Source organism: Ammospiza nelsoni, chromosome 3 (genome assembly GCF_027579445.1).
Source record: "Ammospiza nelsoni isolate bAmmNel1 chromosome 3, bAmmNel1.pri, whole genome shotgun sequence".
Lineage (NCBI taxonomy): Eukaryota > Metazoa > Chordata > Aves > Passeriformes > Passerellidae > Ammospiza > Ammospiza nelsoni.
This window is the reverse complement of record NC_080635.1, coordinates 40505282-40522391: the sequence shown is the minus strand read 5'-3', so window position 1 is coordinate 40522391 and position 17110 is coordinate 40505282. Positions and strand designations below refer to the sequence as shown.

The window sequence follows — 17110 nt, the reverse complement described above, 5'->3', positions numbered from 1 at the left end:
CTTCTTACTGCTCTCACTGTAATCCAAAGATATTCAGCAAATTATGGGAAGCATTTGGCATTACTCAGCTTTAGACCCTAACTGCAGAAGTGTTTTGAGAGCTAGCCTCCTTCAGTGAGGTGCTTTACTTTTAATCTAGATGGCTAAATAAGTGTTTCAGTTCAAAAACAACACAGATGTCCCTGGAAAGAAACTAGCTGGTAAGTCAGAATTTAGCAACCTGGTTTTAAGGATACTAAAAGAAATATTTTATTCACTGCACACACAAATCAGTTTCTTGTGTGTACACATTTACCTGCAAAAATGTGTTGCTTCCTCATGTTCTTCTCTCACCACAGTCAGTGAAGGGATTCTTCTGTGGTGTACATCAGTCTCTAATCCTCCCTAAGGTTGTTCCAGGTTTCTTCTGGACAGGTATCTATGATAATACCCAGAACCTTTATGTGAAGGTTCTGGGTATTATAGATACCTGTCCAGAAGAAACAGACTTCATAAGTGCAGTAAGATTTATTGCTTAATCTATCAAAAAGAATTGATGCGTTTTGCCTAATTATGCAAGTATTCCCTTCCCACAGGTCTTAGTAGTGCAAATACTTGGGTTGCTCTTACCCAATGTCTCTGCAAACAGTTTTTTTTCTGTAGTTCCTCCACTTCAGGGGATTCTTTAATTTTGAAAGTAGGAAACTCCACTCTTGAAGATGGCAGATGTAAGCTTTTAACATTGCTGGCCCTCTTCCCATTCTTTGACTCAAGCTCATGCTCTCTCCTTTTCAATCTTGTGAAATGAAATAGGGACTGCTGAACAGAAGAGCGAGCCTTGCTCCCTTTCAGACCAACAGCTCCAGCACGAGAATCACTTCTGCTTCTGCTGCAGGAGACATCTTGTTGACCTGAAATTGCTTGAATATATATTGTTTTTCTGGTGGTGATCTGCTGTATTTCCTAACAGAGATTTTTCTTCTCTTCCACTGGGTTTATTGCTAGGATAATCACCATCAGAAAGATCCAAATGTCTGTCAGAGTGATCTGCTCCCTGAGGCACATGCTGGGAGGGATATTGAGCATGGTGAGATTTGGGGTCATCATCCCTTTTTGGGGGTAAGCAAATTGACTCACAGGAAAAAGATGCAACTTCCTGTGTCGAGAAGACTGTTCCCTTCCTTTTCCACTCTTGCTGCAAGGTTGAGGATGAACTTTCATTCTCCACAGCCTCAGGTGAGCTACAAGTAACTGATATTATCTTGTCATTTACCATCTTAAGCCCAGTACGGATTTGCCTTGGGTTTCTGAGTTCTGGCTCCCCAGAACAACTTCATGTGGGCAGACCTGAACCCACTTCTGACCTTGTGTGAATGCAGGACCTGTTCTCCACTCTGCCTCCTGGATGTGATTTGTATCTACATCCTACTTCCTAGGGAGTTTTTGCTCTCTCTATGAGATGACCTTCCAGAGGCTGATCCACCCTACCTAGGTCCTTTTGCAGAGTACCCTCTACAAATCTTCCAGCAGTTTTGCCTGCTTTTCCCAGAGGATTCATGTGATGAGTCTCTATTTCCTCACCTACTTGTAGGTTTGTGTCTGTCACTGTCTTGGGACATGGTTGCAGGATTTCAGGCCATCTTCTCTGTGGTGAGTCACCAAGATTTTCCTTTGAGTCTTCATCTCCCCCATCTTATTTTTCTTCTGCACTTTGTTCAACTACTTTTTTTTCACAGTCAGTCTTAACCTTTGTCTCCCTGTCAGCCAAAGCACAGTCTGCTTTTTTTTCATGTGTATCCATCTGCATGGAGCTACTGACCTGCAGATTTAGCTGAGCACATTCCCCTGGCTGCAGTATGCCTCTGTTCACTTGGTCAGACTAGGACAAATGACCCCAGTAATTCAAACCAGGTCTTCTGGTTTAGAATGCTTGCTGTCTTCTTTTAAAGGCTTCTGTTTAATTTTTCTGAGCCTTGCCATGCCTTCTCTCAATTTCAGAAAAAACCTTTGAAGGTGTTATTTTTGGCTTCCTCTGGAAGAAAATAAAAATTAAATCCTGACAATCACAGACAGAATCATTCTCCAGAAAGGAAGATATTTACAATAACTGGAGAAACTGAGACACCAGAAATCCGAAAGACTCTGGGTACGGATCACTAAGTACATAAGAAACAGTCCTGACATTCCAGGGAAGGTGGGAGAAACACTGTTTTAGAAGCAGTCTCTATGTGATGCTTCCATTAACTCATTCATTAGTAGACTCAAAGGGTTAAGATGGTGCTAAATGTCTATATGATAGAAGATAAGAAAAGTTCTGTCCTTCTTTGTTTTCAGGGGAAGTTTCAGTAGTTTTTACAATAATTTTTAGAGTAGTTTTCTCAGTAGTTTTTGCAATAGTTTTTACATAAATACATAATTTTGAAATGTTGTTTTGCCAAGGAGACCTGGAGAAAATTTCTGAGTGATGAAACACACAAGTGATGAAACTTCCAAGTCACCAAGCTGAACCAAATGCTGAGTCTGACACCTAGAGGTGTCAGGCATAAGCTCATCTCAAACTGTACCCACGGCAAAAAGCAGAACACTCCCACTGTACATGACCTTTATATAAAACCTGTATTTGGAAATGCCCCCATTCTCACAGCAGTGGCACATAAGACACCAGTTATTATGGAGCAAACAGAGTCAACCTTGATGTCTAATTTAACTAAGTGTCTTGAGACCTGGGCATAAACTATGACCCAGAAAATAGGTGGAAACAGAGGAATTCAGTGGGAAATCATGGAGGAATGGATTGTGATACAGCCCTTCTTCTTCCAATATCACATGAAAGAGCAGTGGAAAAATGTGTTAGCATGTAATGAACCCAAACAGAGCCCCTGTAGTATCTCTGTCTATGAGGATTTGTTAAAAACCAAAGTGAATACACCAATAGCAACAGTACCTGTTGTTCCTTCTGCTATTTTTATATGAGAAAAGTTTTAAGTTGCTCTTCAACAAATTTTTCAGAAGTCTTCTGTCTAAATACCAATTGCTGGTGTGATTTGCCTAGGCAAGGAAAAAAGAGGTACTTATTTGTAACATTCTTTAGTTAGTTTTCTTTTGATAATTTGTGTGGAGGTGATATGGAGTTAAGAACTGTAAACAGTCTCTGCAATTCTTTTAAAATGGGAAGATTGTTAATAAAATCTCCCTATTGTGTGAATCCAGCTCTCACTTTAAAATATCCTGTCTAGACCAAGCATTCCATGCTTCCAGCAAGCAAAAGTTTTTGGTGTCCGCTGGTCCTTAGAAATAGGTAAAAAATAGTCAGAAAAAAAACCATTTCAGTCATTTTCTTCAGAGTAGGGTTGATGACAATCACAAAGAACTCACTGTATTACTGATAGAATGGCTTGGATTAGATGGTGAAGAGTGATAGAGTAGAAAAAAATAATGTCTATAATGTTGTAGAGGGCGATAATGAAAGCTGGCTCAAAATGAAGCATAGTACAGCATACATGAACATATTTCAAAGGAAATGTACTTGACCCTTAATTTAGTCACTTATTAACAACTTCTACTAAATATTAAAAAATTATTGGGTTAACAGAAGTGCTGGTTGTGCAGCACATCACTGTCCTCCCTACACTCCATCTCTACCCAGCACCACTCTACCATGGACAGCCTTTTCATTTGTCAGTCTGTCTCTATCACCACACCATGAGCTAATAATATTAGATTTGCATGGAAAACTCTTGCTAAAGAGGACTCAACATTAGGCAATACTCATTTCAGTGAAGCTTGCTTCAAACCAAATATAGCCTGTGCCACAGCAAAAATGCCATGAAGAGCTGGAGAACATTCTGCGCTTTAGCTTCATCCAGCTCACAGTAATGTCACAATGTGAACCAAAGCACAACAAGTAGGGGTGACTGGGAGACAGACTTCAGAAGCTCACTGCTGATCCAAAAATACATACATGGACAGGGCCACTTGCCCAGACATGCATATGGTCCTGCCACATCTTCCCAGCCTTCTGCTCTGGAGATCTCTGTCTTCCTTCTCTGTCCAACTCCCCATATGGTTAACACATGAAAATTCTCATGACATTTGCTCTCAGTCTGTGCTTTCCTACAAGTTTGCTGCTTCTTTTTTATACTTGATGAGAGGCTCAGCATGCCAAACACCTGCTGCTTCTATGTGCTTCTGTTGAGGAAAGATAATAACTCTGAGCATTTTTTCCATCACCAGTGCCAGCCCAGCTATTCTTGCCCATTGTGAGCAGCTTCACAGTGCTCTTTTGCAGTGTAGTGATGAACCACATCAGAAAAGTGATCCAGGTTAAATGTTACACTTCTCTCCAGATAATCTTAATAAGGGTTATTTCACTGCCCTGTTCAATATATAGGCATATAAAAATTGGCCTTGGCACAGCTGAAGAGGAAGAAGAATGACAGGGATGAATGAGATGCCATCATAAACTGATGGCCACTGCAGAAGCAATGGCATATCAGTAGATTTTATCTCTCCCTGCCAACTTTTGCCTTCCTTCTATGCTTTGAAGATCACAGTTACAACACCCGTTCGTTCATATGGGCTAGATCAGCATTCCATAATACAGAAGTAGATCAGCTGCCAGGCCATAGACCTGCCCAATTTCTGCCCATGCACACCTGCCACTCTCAAGCAAAGGAAAGAGCTGTTGTGTTGCATATATAAAACAAAGAGTATATATACACATTCAAGGAAAACCATGTGTTTGCAGGCTGACTGACTGATAATTTCTCACCTGGCTTCCATATTTCCAGTCTTCATCTTTCTCTCTATGCCAGAGTGAGATGAAGAAATCTCCTCCTTTAGTTATTCTCCTTATTCTTCTTTAGGAGCAGAAAAAGTTTCAGAGAAATGTCTGTCTTTTAATTGACTGCTCTCTAAGCAGCAGGAAAAAGGACAATGTAAACAGTCTTTACAGAATGAATAAATTAAAAATAAACATCCTAAAATAATTAGAAATGTTTGTGTTTTCAACAACATACACAAGGTTTTGGTTTTTGAAAACATTTTACAGAATGCAATTGAATTAAGTAGGTGGAAGGATGTAATCTGTGGGAAGAAAATAGGGGTTTGATCCTCAAATCTAGGGCTGGAGTCATGGAAAGGATAAGGTAAGATTCATGTTCCCTGCCTATAGAGATTTGTAGTGCTTGCTTAATGTGTTCACTACAGAATGTGGCAGTAAGGCACTGCTAGACAGTACTGAACGACTTGTGTGTCTGTAATTATGTGACTTGTAAGCCAGTTCATTAAACAGTTTAATAACCAATATTTGTACACATGAGAATTTCTAACCAGGAATTTTCTATTCTATTTCACAAAATCGTAAACGTGTGCATGTTCCTATTGAAGCTCACTGGCTATGTTCACCACAAGAAGGCAGCTTCTGCTTCAATTATTTTTTCTTCTGAGTGTCAGCTAGTGGTAAGTTGCTCTTTTAGGTCAAGTTAGGGCTGACAACTGGAGAAAAAAGCCTTTACTTGCTCATTCATACCACACATTGTTGCTTTAGCAGGAACTATATAACTCACTTCATCATGTCAATACAGCCAGCGCTATTGAAGTCCTTTGCAACATATTGGAAGGACTTTCTGGTCCAACAACAGGAATACAAAAGTTTGTGTGCATCCCTCAGTCTTTCCCAGCTACACACCAAATATCTCCAAACATCTCCAGTCCCATAGAAGACAAGCAGTGCTGTTTCTGCAACCTTCCCACCTGCCTTGCACCAGAATGTGGCTGAGGAGGCAGAGGTGACACAGGAGGTGGACAGCAGCAAGAGGTGCAGAACCCAGGTGTCCCTTCTGACAGGTCTCACATGTGGGGCTATGCCACCTCCAGAATGCTTTAATAGGAGAGGTGCCCAAGCTCTTTATATTTCAACCAGTGCTTCCCAGTACAAGGCAAGAGCAATGTGTCAAAGCAGCTGTGCAATTTTCTCTTTTTCTTTTCTTTTCTTTTCTTTTCTTTTCTTTTCTTTTCTTTTCTTTTCTTTTCTTTTCTTTTCTTTTCTTTTCTTTTCTTTTCTTTTCTTTTCTTTTCTTTTCTTTTCTTTTCTTTTCTTTTCTTTTCTTTTCTTTTCTTTTCTTTTCTTTTCTTTTCTTTTCTTTTCTTTCCCGTCCTGTCTGGAAAGGTTTTATGTGGGGCTCTCTGTAGACTGAAGCAATGTTTCAGTGCTTATCCCTTTAAATAAGATTGCGAAATGTTAAGCAAACTGTTGATATGCTCATGTTTGTGTTTCTAGACTCATCACAACAGTCAGAGAAGTGTGAGCTAGCCCAGTCCCTTTGCGGGGATGGAATGTAAGAGAATGGAGGTAGTGCAGAAGGCAATCTCAGCCCTGAGGAATTGCAGCTATACTAATTACCAAAGATTAGGAACAGGCCTGCCCTTAACAGTGTCCAATAAGGATAAGTACTATGAATGAGTGGGTTAGGTGGTTGAGAGGAGAGCTGGAGTTTGTTGGTTGTGCTGTGAGGAGGTGACCATGAGAAATCACCACAAAGGTATGTAAGTTTTGCAATAAGATAACAAGTTCCCTAAACGCAAATTCTACTGATGCATATTTCAAAGACAGTGCACTGACCAGATCTAGCTGGAAGTTACCCTGATATTATAATGCCTCTGCCTTTTCAAGCCTCAGTTTTACACACGAGGCAGGTTGAAGTTAGCACTGCTGTTCATAAAAAGCAGTCATACCTCCTCCTGTCCTATTGTTCTCTTGCTGTCAGCTTCCTGCTGTCCAGTCTTATTCCACCTGTTTGTCAACAGCCTGGATGAAGGGATAGGAAGCACCCTAAGCAAGTTTGCTGTTGATACCAAACTAGGGGAATGGCTGATCCACCTGAAGGCTGTGTTGCCATTCAGTGGGACCTTAGTAGGCCGGAGAGTTGGACAGAGAAAAACCTAATGGGGTTCAACAAGGACAAGTGCAGAGTCCTGCACCTGGGGAGGAACAACACCAAATGCCAGCACAGGCTGGGGACTGAGCTCCTAGGGAGCAGCTCTGCTGAACAGGGCCTGTGGGTATTGGTGGAAGGCAAGCTGACCATGAGCCACCAGTGCCCTTGTGGCCAGGAGAGCCTGAGAGATCCTGGGGTGCATCAGGAACAGTGTCAGCAGGTCCAGCCCTACTGAGGCCACATCTGGGGTATTGTGTGCAATTCTGGCCTCCACAGTTTAAGAAAAACAAGGATTAACTGGTGAGGGTGCAGCAGGGTGGCCACAAAGGTGATGAGAGGTCTGGAGCATCTCTCTTATGAGGAGAGACTGCAGGAGCTGGGCCTGTTTAGTCTGGAGAAGACTGAGAGGGGGCCTCACCAATACATACAAGTATCTTTAAGGCAGGTGCCAAGAGGATGGTGCCAGACTCTTTTTTTTTTTTTTTTTTGTGGTGTCCAGATTCAGGACAGGGAGTAATGGACACAAGAAGTTCCACCTTAACATTTCTTTAGACTAAGCATGGCAGAACACTGGAACAAGCTACCCAGGGAGGTCGTGGGATCTCCCTCTCCGGAGGGGTTCAAAAGCCATCTGGTTGAGTTCCTGCGTCACCTGCTTAAAGTGACCCTGCCTTGGTAAGGGATTCAACCCCAACTGTTCTGTGGATCTGTCATTCTGTGATTCAGTGATTCATCCATGCACAGGCTACCTCCCAATTCCCCTCACCTGGGGATTCAGAAATATTGTCAGAAGTATTTCTGAAGCTCTGCTGTACTCTTCACTGGACAATGGATCCAAGTTCAGTGTAAATCAGAAAGAAAATAATAGCTCCAAGGACAAGGAGGAGACCTGACTCTTTCAGTGAGAGTACCTGAGCTAGCTTGAAGAATATGAGATTAAAATTTCAATTGTACTGTGGGAGTGGCTTGTGGTATCACAGTCAGGTTTCACTATAGAAGTTCAAAGAAATCCAGGAATCTCTGTCTGGATAACATTTATATTCTCTTCCCTTTTAAGCTGTTTATTCCAACTTCTTTATGCTCCTCTTCCCCCCATTTTGAAATAAACTTTTGATTTCTTGCAAATTGCTCTTTTATTCTTTCTTACCCTTTGGTATTTTCCCACAGAAGACAAGGCTGGCAAAGTGTTGCCAAGAGAAGATGCCAAGTAGCAGCTTACATTGTTTTAATTCTCAGTGATGCAACTATATATCAGTGTGAGAAAAACCAAGCTTGCTGACAGAGAGAAGGCCTTCTTAGCTACAGAAACATGTTCTCATACCTTTGGAAGCTATAGCCACATCCTATTTATGCTTTTCCTCCTAAATATAACATATTCCTTGCTTCATATAACTTAGCTTCACAAGTTTAATGACTTCTCCATTTTTATCTACACAATGCAACTTCTCTCAATATAAGAGGCAGGATGACTGTGATTTGAGAAGTAAAAAAACCAAAACAATCAAGTTTACAGTACTTTAAAAGCTTTTATTACAAGCCACCATAAAACCCAAGCACCTTCCCCTGACCTGCAATAAAATCAGTTAGAATCACCATCAAAGGCAAAGATTCACAGGAGTTGCACAATAGACTTAGGTTCAGATTTCCTTTCCAGCACTTTTTGCCTAGCTGGGCCTGAAAGCTGCACGTGCTGTCCTGGGATTTCTGAACTGCTCTCGTTTGGCATGAACTCCCCAATGCAGCAATGATCTGCTTGTCCATTGTTTATCCAGCCCAATATTTTGTCATTCCCACAGAAGGTTCTCTGAACCCATGAGGCTGAGAAGAAATGAAACAAAGCCCCTTTTATTTTGTTAGCTAGCATCAGGTATTATACTCATTAGTGAGGTAGATGAAACTTGCTAAAATTTCATTTTATTTTATGAAAGTAATAATGTAAGGTCATATTTCCCTGAAAAAGTGCTAGCTCCAAGAGTTTCCAGGATAGAGGACAAGGGGATGGCCATAAACTCTTAGTTTTTATTGTTACCTTTAATTGTGCCTAAAGTTATGTCTATTTTCTTGAGTGCACCTTTGCAAGAAGATGTTCCTCATGTCACAACTGAAATAAATAGAATTTTGATTATGAATTATTCTATCCAAACTGGTCAAACTAGATGTGCTATGAAGTATTTTTATATGTGCATGGGGGAACAACAAAAGACACGTCTGTCTGAGATGACTTAGTCACACCCTTTATGATTAGAACACGGGAAGAACTTTGAAAAAAATATAGATTTTCAATTCTAAAAAGCTCTTGCTGGAGGACTCATACTCTCAACCCAACCTGGGTATAAAGAAGATAAAATCCTCTCAGTCATACTGGAAGATGGTACCCTGCTTGTCAGATCACTGGCAGTCTGCTGTGATGGATGATCTTCCTCCTTAAAAGTGTCTGCTTCCATGCTCTTGCTTCCAAAATCCATTCTAGGAAAGTGTGACAAAAGTCTCTATGAACAAATGTGTCATACTGATACAGCAAAACCTGTGGTTTATTTTCTTTATCCAAGAGAGGTTTTCTTTTAGCCCAGGCTGAATGCAGAATATCATCAGACTCCAGAAAGTGTGCGCAAGTTGGTTGTGATTTTGGGGGGAATTTTGATGTTTGTTTTGTTTTGGGTATTTTTACTTTTTTTTTTTTAAGTATAGAAAACAACACATGCCCACAAAAAAAACCACTAAACAGCTCAAAGGCTCCAAGTTCAAATGGTGAGCAGTTGTCAGCTGCCAGCATAAAGGTTATGGTGTGCAATAAGGTACAAATAAAAAGCCTGTTCATGGCTTGTCACACTGACATCACATTTTGTACCAGGTGCATGGAAACTCCATGTCCTGGTCCTGATTTCTCCAAAGTGTAAATGAAGGAAATATAATCTCAAGATTAAGAACGATGGGATCTGGAAAGAGGGAACATTTGCCAAGGGTCTCTCTCAAAAAGTACTTCTCTTTAGGCGCCTCAGGTAAGGCATTATGACAATCTGGATTTTGTGAGGCAATTTCTAGACATCATCGTCAAGGAAAAGATATTCCAACCTTGACATTGACAGGGAGCTGTCTGAGTGGCAAATGTGACACTCAGCTTTTATTCCAGCAAAAATAAAAGAAATTCCAGTAACAGTCCATCATAATTTACCTTCTTCATCCATTTAATGTATTTTAAGTTCAGGAAAGCAGGGGATGTACTCTTAACACATGAGATTTCATACCTAAGAAATTGTTTAGGCTGGTAACTGCCTAGGCTAGTGGCTGACCTTAGTTTGTAAAAGAAACTGAGCACAAAAACCGGCTCTATGATGAACCTTTTCAATGTTTGCTTTCTCATTGTTGCTGGTTGTCAGGGAGTTATTGAATAAACAGAAGTTCTCTAAAACCCTGATCCCTGCAGTTCTTCCTGGTCTGCACCTCTCAGTCAAAACCACATGAAGCCACTCCTGCTCCTGGCAACACAGAAGTTCCTCAGCAAATATGGCCAAATAAGTCAAAGTGCTCCCTGTGAGGCAGAAGTGCCACTTCTGCATGGTACTGAAATGGTACTTGGCACCACTACCTTGGCAGCCAGCAGGAGCAAGCAAGGAACAGTGGTACAAGATGATGATTGCCTTATGAAGTGTTTGTGGGGAATCTCTGCTTTAACAGACATTTTTCATTTAAAAACTATCACAAAGAGCAACCTGTTTTATCTCAGGCAGTTGCCTAATAAATATTAGACAAAGTAAATAAGAAAAATACTTTACACTTTCACAGGCCTTCCACCCTGGTGATTTTAAAACATTTGATGTGTTAACTGCAAGTGTTAACCAGGTCAGTATGTCCATGAATGCCTGTTCTTTTAATGCTGCTAAAACCTCACAAATTCCCCTGAAAAAAAAAAAAAGTATAAATCTATTTGAAAGCCCTAACAGTATTAATCAGGTCCCCAAAACAGCATTAGGAAGTTAACCCCATGTACCAAGGCCTGCAGACCCCAGCAGAAGCTTCACAGCCAGACTCATAGCCCTGAAAAAGAAGTGACAGGGACACCCACAGGAATCCCCTTCCCATTCCACTCTCTGAAGGAGTTTTAGGAGAAGTAGCAGTTGCACAAGTTTCTCCCTACTGGAGACAGCAATGAGAAATTATGATTTGTAAATTGCTCTTTTTCTTTTTAAAGTCATATTATTAACAGTGAAGTAGCAGCCATAAACTTAAGGCATATAGATGAACAGAAAAAAAAAAGACATAAATCAGTAGTGGCAATTTTCTTCTAAGTAGCACAGAATATAAAATATTCAACAAGCATTGAAGTGCTGGACTTATCCTGCAATCACTGCATTCTCCAAAAATCTGATAAATGATTTATCATTCTTCATCTTCACCTTCACTGCTCTGATACCTAACAATCCAGGCACAGGTCTTGATCCTTCTGTGTTGATATCATAGAACCCCAAAACAAAATTACATTTTTTTTTATTTTATCTACTTATGTAAATAAGTACGCAACAGCTTCATGTGTTATATTGCCCTTCATAAACATGGATGTGCATGGAGTGTTGGAGCAAGTCCAGAGAAGGGCCACAAAGATGATTACTGTGAAGTCAGAATGACAGGGATGGGGCTGTTCAGCCTGGAGAAGGCTCCTTACAGCAGCCTTCCAGTACCTCAAAGGAGCCTGCATGACAGCTGGAGGGGGACAAGGGCACATAGTGATGGACAAGGGGAATTTGCTTTAAGATAAAAGGGTTTTAAAAGTTTAGGTTAGATATTAGGAAGAAATAATTTACTTTTAAGTTTGGTGAGGCACTGGGACAGGTTGCCCAGAAAAGCTATGGATGCCCCATTCCTGGAAGAGTTCAGGGCCAAGTAGGATGCAAATTTGAGAAACCTGCTCTGGTGGGTGGCATCCCAGCCCATGGCAGGAGGTTTAGAACTTTAAGGTCCCTTCCTACCCAACCCATTCTATAATCTCATACAATATAAAACTCAACAATAACATAAAACTGAAGAAGTCTGGCATTAATTTTCATTAACTTGTGTCTGCTGTGGGAAATGTCTAATCTGACACAATGAAAAATACTGACACAATGCACAAATACAAAAATCCCATTAAATATTTTCTCTTAATAGTACTGAATAATTTCCAATAATACTTAGCTAGCCAACTGCTTTTATAGAGAAAAACAGAGCTATCAGTAATAGCAGAGCAATATCTAGCACGTCACACCTCACAGTGATTTTATTGAAAAGCAAGACTGGTATCAACTAAACAAAAGGGAGTTCCAGATGGTTCCTAGAATTAATTAAATTTAGGATTTAATTATAATCTTCAAGTCTTTTGTCATAAGAGATGGACTGACAAATACATTTAGAAAGTGTATAGACTGGTCATGCTTTTTGAAGTTATTAATGGGTTTGTGATATATTTGTAAGGTTTTGAGATTCAGTCTTCTTATACAATATGCATTTTTTGATTACATAATAAGAAATCACAATTTATTTAAGGTGAGGAACACAGATATTTATTTGTATAAAGTTGTTATTAGCTCCATGTGACCACAGTGGCTGGTGCATTTGAAAGCCACTCTTTGATAACTGATAACATTTATTACTGTGATACTGTGACTACTGACATCAAAGTGTGGCAAATTATTTCTAACCTATGACCAGTTCTGCATGTGTTATTTGTCTCAATATTTACTACTAGAACATCCATCATGCCACTGAAGTCAAGAGGAGCATCACTGGAGCCCTTCCTGTGTGGTGGAGTGATACTGTTCATCACCCCTGAGCAGCAAGGTTGAACTTGGCCTGCTGCAACATTTTTCTGCAAAGTGTGAGCACTTTAACATTGGCCTTACTAACATTTTTTATTCTTTCTCCAAGTGGATCACAGGTCCTCTCCTGGCAGGATGCTGCCAGCTGCTTAACTAGCAAGCTGGAGTCTTTAGGAGCAGCCACAAAGTAGAGCGTAGACTCATTTTTCTCTTTATTTTTTTTAAATCCCTCCTTTTCACCCACCTGGACAGCTTTCTGCCCCAAACAGCCTGCTCAAGCATGAAACAGTGGTGTGACCTCCAAACTCAGCTTTATTCTGAGTAAAATACCCAATACCTTATCCAGTACTTTCTTCTGGCTTTTTGGATAAGCAGTTTCAGACTGAGCTCACAACTTCCCCTGTTTGTGACAGCACAGCTTGAGGTCTTGCTCTTCCTGAATTAGTACTTGTTACTGTGATTTGTTTACTAGTTTTGAATGTACAGTACTAACAACGTAGTAACAGTATCCACAATGCAGTGTAATAATTCAGCTGACATGAGCTACTCTCACTTAAGCACGGCTCATTTACTGTCTACCATTTAGAATACTCCAGGGTGCTTGAATTACATGTAATTTATCTTAGCCTCTGTAAAAGCTCCCATGGAGAGATTCCTGTTGCCTTGCATGCTGCCCATTCAAGTTTCACCACAGCAGAGTTATTGTGACAGTGGCAAACTCCCAAATCAGTTTGGTTTGGAACTTCTTTTTTCCTCATTTTTACACCATGCCTCCATTAATTGTAGGATAGTTTAACCTGTTAAATATTATCAACATTCTGAAAATGTTCCAAATTACATGAAACTAAAGAAGATCAGTCAGCATGTCCTAGTAAAGTTTTCTCTGGAAATGAAAAAGCACTCTACGTTTTTCCTATGGTCTCTTGTTGGATATATGCATTACATTTCTCTCACTGCCTATTTCCTATCCAAGCTTCTGATGCCAATTTTTTGTCCCAGAGTGGAGCAGTGGCTGAGCTGCCACATCATTAGTATCCATGAGACTAACATGGTGAGATGTTAGCAATCCTCTGGTATTCAAATACATTCATATTCAAGAAGAAAATATAATGAGTGATTATATAATGAGAGTAAAACTCAGTCAACAAACCACATGAAATCTACCCTGTTGTACTGTTAGTAAGGGGCTGTCTAGCAGAGGAAGTGATCCTGAAGTGACCTGCTGTCACTGTGATATTTTCTGAAAAATCACTTCACCAGGACTTCTTCTCCCGGGAGGATGAGAAGCCTCAGCTTCTCCATGTTTTGCTGCTCTGGAATATGGTCTGGAGAGTGATTATCCAAACATATGAATTGTTTTTAATTAATGAGCAATCACCATCAGCTGTGTCAGACTGAGGAGTCAGTCATGAGCTTTCATTATCACTCGTTTAGCGTTCTGATGTATCCTTTCTCTTTCTTTAGCATATAATTTCTATATAATATATAATATATAATATATAATATATAATATATAATATATAATATATAATATATAATATATAATATATAATATATAATATATAATATTATACAATACAAATAACGGAACATAACATAATATAACATAAACATAACATAACATAACATCATAAAATAATAAATCAGCCTTCTGAGAACATGGAGTCAAATTCTCATCTCTCACCTGATCCTGAGGACCTCACAACACCACAACCTGCAAAGCCAATAATTATGAAAGAGCAGGATGCTTAGGACTTCTGTCAAAGAAATTTATGGGAGATAAAAGCTGGATGAAAATGACACCTGGAAATTCACAAATTAGGAAGCACTACACAAGTCTACAAATATATACATAATATAAAATACATATATAAATATATACATAAATACACTGCTTGGTTACAGAGAGTTTATGAAGAGGCCATGAGTACCATGTACAAATAAATCTGGAGAGAAAGTTCTACGCATACAGACACTTGCCTCTGCAGTGGACAGCCACAAGGTGAGTGCAATTCTTTCCAATGGTTCTGCTTAATCCCTGGCAATAAAGTTTATGTGGAATTTTCTGGGTGGAACGAGGATCAATTTACCTATTGGCCAGTGCAGCAAAACCAGTAACTCCCTAAGACAAAACAAGCAGGCACTGTTTACTGAGTATGAGCAGGGAGGCTGGACCAGCTGACCCACTGTGGTCCCTTCCATCCTTACCCATTCTGTGACTGTTATCATTTAGCCCCAAAAGAGAATAGTAATTAAAAGCAGCTTCAGAATGGATTTCAAACTTCCTCCTCTATTGTTAATTTCTATAAATTAATCCTAAACAGAAGAGGAATTCACCAAAGAGCTACCAGCAAATGAGCCTGAAATCGACCTGCAATGTTTTGTCCCTTTTGTTATATGTTGCTGTGTCTTAGAAGAACAGAAATTTACAGGTAAAAAGAAAACAGGGCAGAGATTTAATTCTCTGGAGGAACTACTATCTGCTATAAGGAAAAAAATTAATTTCTGCTTACTGGACAATACTCTTACATCTGATGGAGAAGGCTGAACTAACTGGTAATGTGTGCTGTTATAACTGAGTTCAGATCCTCTGTTACACAAAGACAACTCCAGCCCACAATGAAAAAAGATCTGACCTGGGGAAAAAGTAAAACATGTGACTACATTGGGCTCTGTGATATTATTCTCTTCATTCAAGAGAATAATATTCTTGAATATTAGAGGTAATCTCTTCATTCATGATTACCTCTACAAAGTAATAACATCTATTTAAGGTCTGACCTACATGTGCATTCTTTTGGTGTAAAATACCAAAACTCTAAGATAGTACAGATATGACATTACACTTTCAGACACTTTGTGCATGTTGTAACCACCAGAGGGAAATCTTGCACCAGACTGAGTGTGCAAATAAACTAAAATTGAAGCACACAGATTATTTTTAAAAATGAAGCAATGAAAATAATATTAGGCCTAAAAGAAATGTATACTCTCTGAACAAATCCTACGGGATTCTTAAGAAAGTAGCAGTGTCTCACAACAAGTTATGATATTAGATGTGAAATTTCAAAAGTTTGTACTGAAGGAACATTGGTACTTCTGTATATCCTACTGCCTACTAAACTCAAAATGAATCCTGAATCTGGGATGAGTTTGGGGCTAAAAAGTGCAAATGGTTTCCAAATACATCCAAGTATCCACCCTTGTGTCAAGACAGCAAAAGAGATTTGCAGACAGTTTTTAAGCTGGAGCAGCTTTCTGTTTCTGAACTAAGTGATACCACATAATTGACTCAGTTGTTTCATACCATTGCATCCACTTTTCCATCTTGAGTGAAGCTCACCTTGAGTGAAGTTCCCAACACAAATGCTTTGCCTGTGCACCTACACTGGCTGTAGCAGACAACAACAGTAATAATGTGGGTACAGCTCACGGCAACAAAACTGACTTTCTGTCACTTATCACTAACCCCTACTTCCTTTGCAAGACGGATTTCCATGAGCAGTACTACTTTGACAGCTGGATTCTTGATTCTTAATTAGGTAAAGATATTTTAGAACCTCACTCTAGCATACTTTTCACACAATGCTTATGTTTATCTGCATAAGCTTAATGAGTTTTTGCAGAGTTGTATCATTACTACAAAGAAACAATATGTGCCTTTATGAAAATAAAGAACAGAAAAAGTGAACAGGAATTAAATCCTCTAGTTCAACCAATAAATCCATCTTAATACCATTATTTCCATGTCTGTCTTCAGTAACATGTTTTAAAGCCAAATTACAAATGAACAGATACTTATAGAAAACTTGAGAGGGATGAAAATTGTTTAGAGAGAACAACAGCAATTAGAAATAATTTTTAATGAATGCTGCCTCATGCAGCCTAAGACAAGAACAAGAGGTTAATGAAAACAAAGTAGAAAGTGTTTTCTGCATTGGCAAGTCTGTTAAAAACCCCCTGTTCTTATGAAAATCCCAGAGCACATAATACATTCAACAACAAACACTGTGCTCATGCCAAATTAACTTCAATGTAAAAAGTACATTGGGTTCTTCGATCTCTGCTTTCATTATTAGTATGTCTGCTGATATGGTTCTTTTGTATAAGAAATTGTTTTTGAAATGAAAACCTAACATATATATCCACTGGCCTGAAAATACCATAGACTGCAAACAGTACTATTTTTACCACTGTTGTTATGAGCTGAATCCAATTTTAATCTGAATCAGAAAAAAAATAGGAAGTTATTACAATTTTCTATTATAATCTTGTGAGAAAGATTGTTAAAATACATAATTCACCTGAAATACATTAATAAGATGATTTTACCTTTCATAAATAAGTTTCTCTTAGAAATCAAACTATCAACCATAAACACTTACAATTCATGCATTCTTCCCA

The 17110-nt window shown here is 39.2% G+C and overlaps 1 pseudogene; it reads right to left on the bottom strand.

Moving 5' to 3' along the window:
• The window catches only part of LOC132070674 (centromere protein J-like), a 40908-nt pseudogene that overhangs the window by 19631 nt on the left and 4167 nt on the right, over window positions 1–17110 (bottom strand).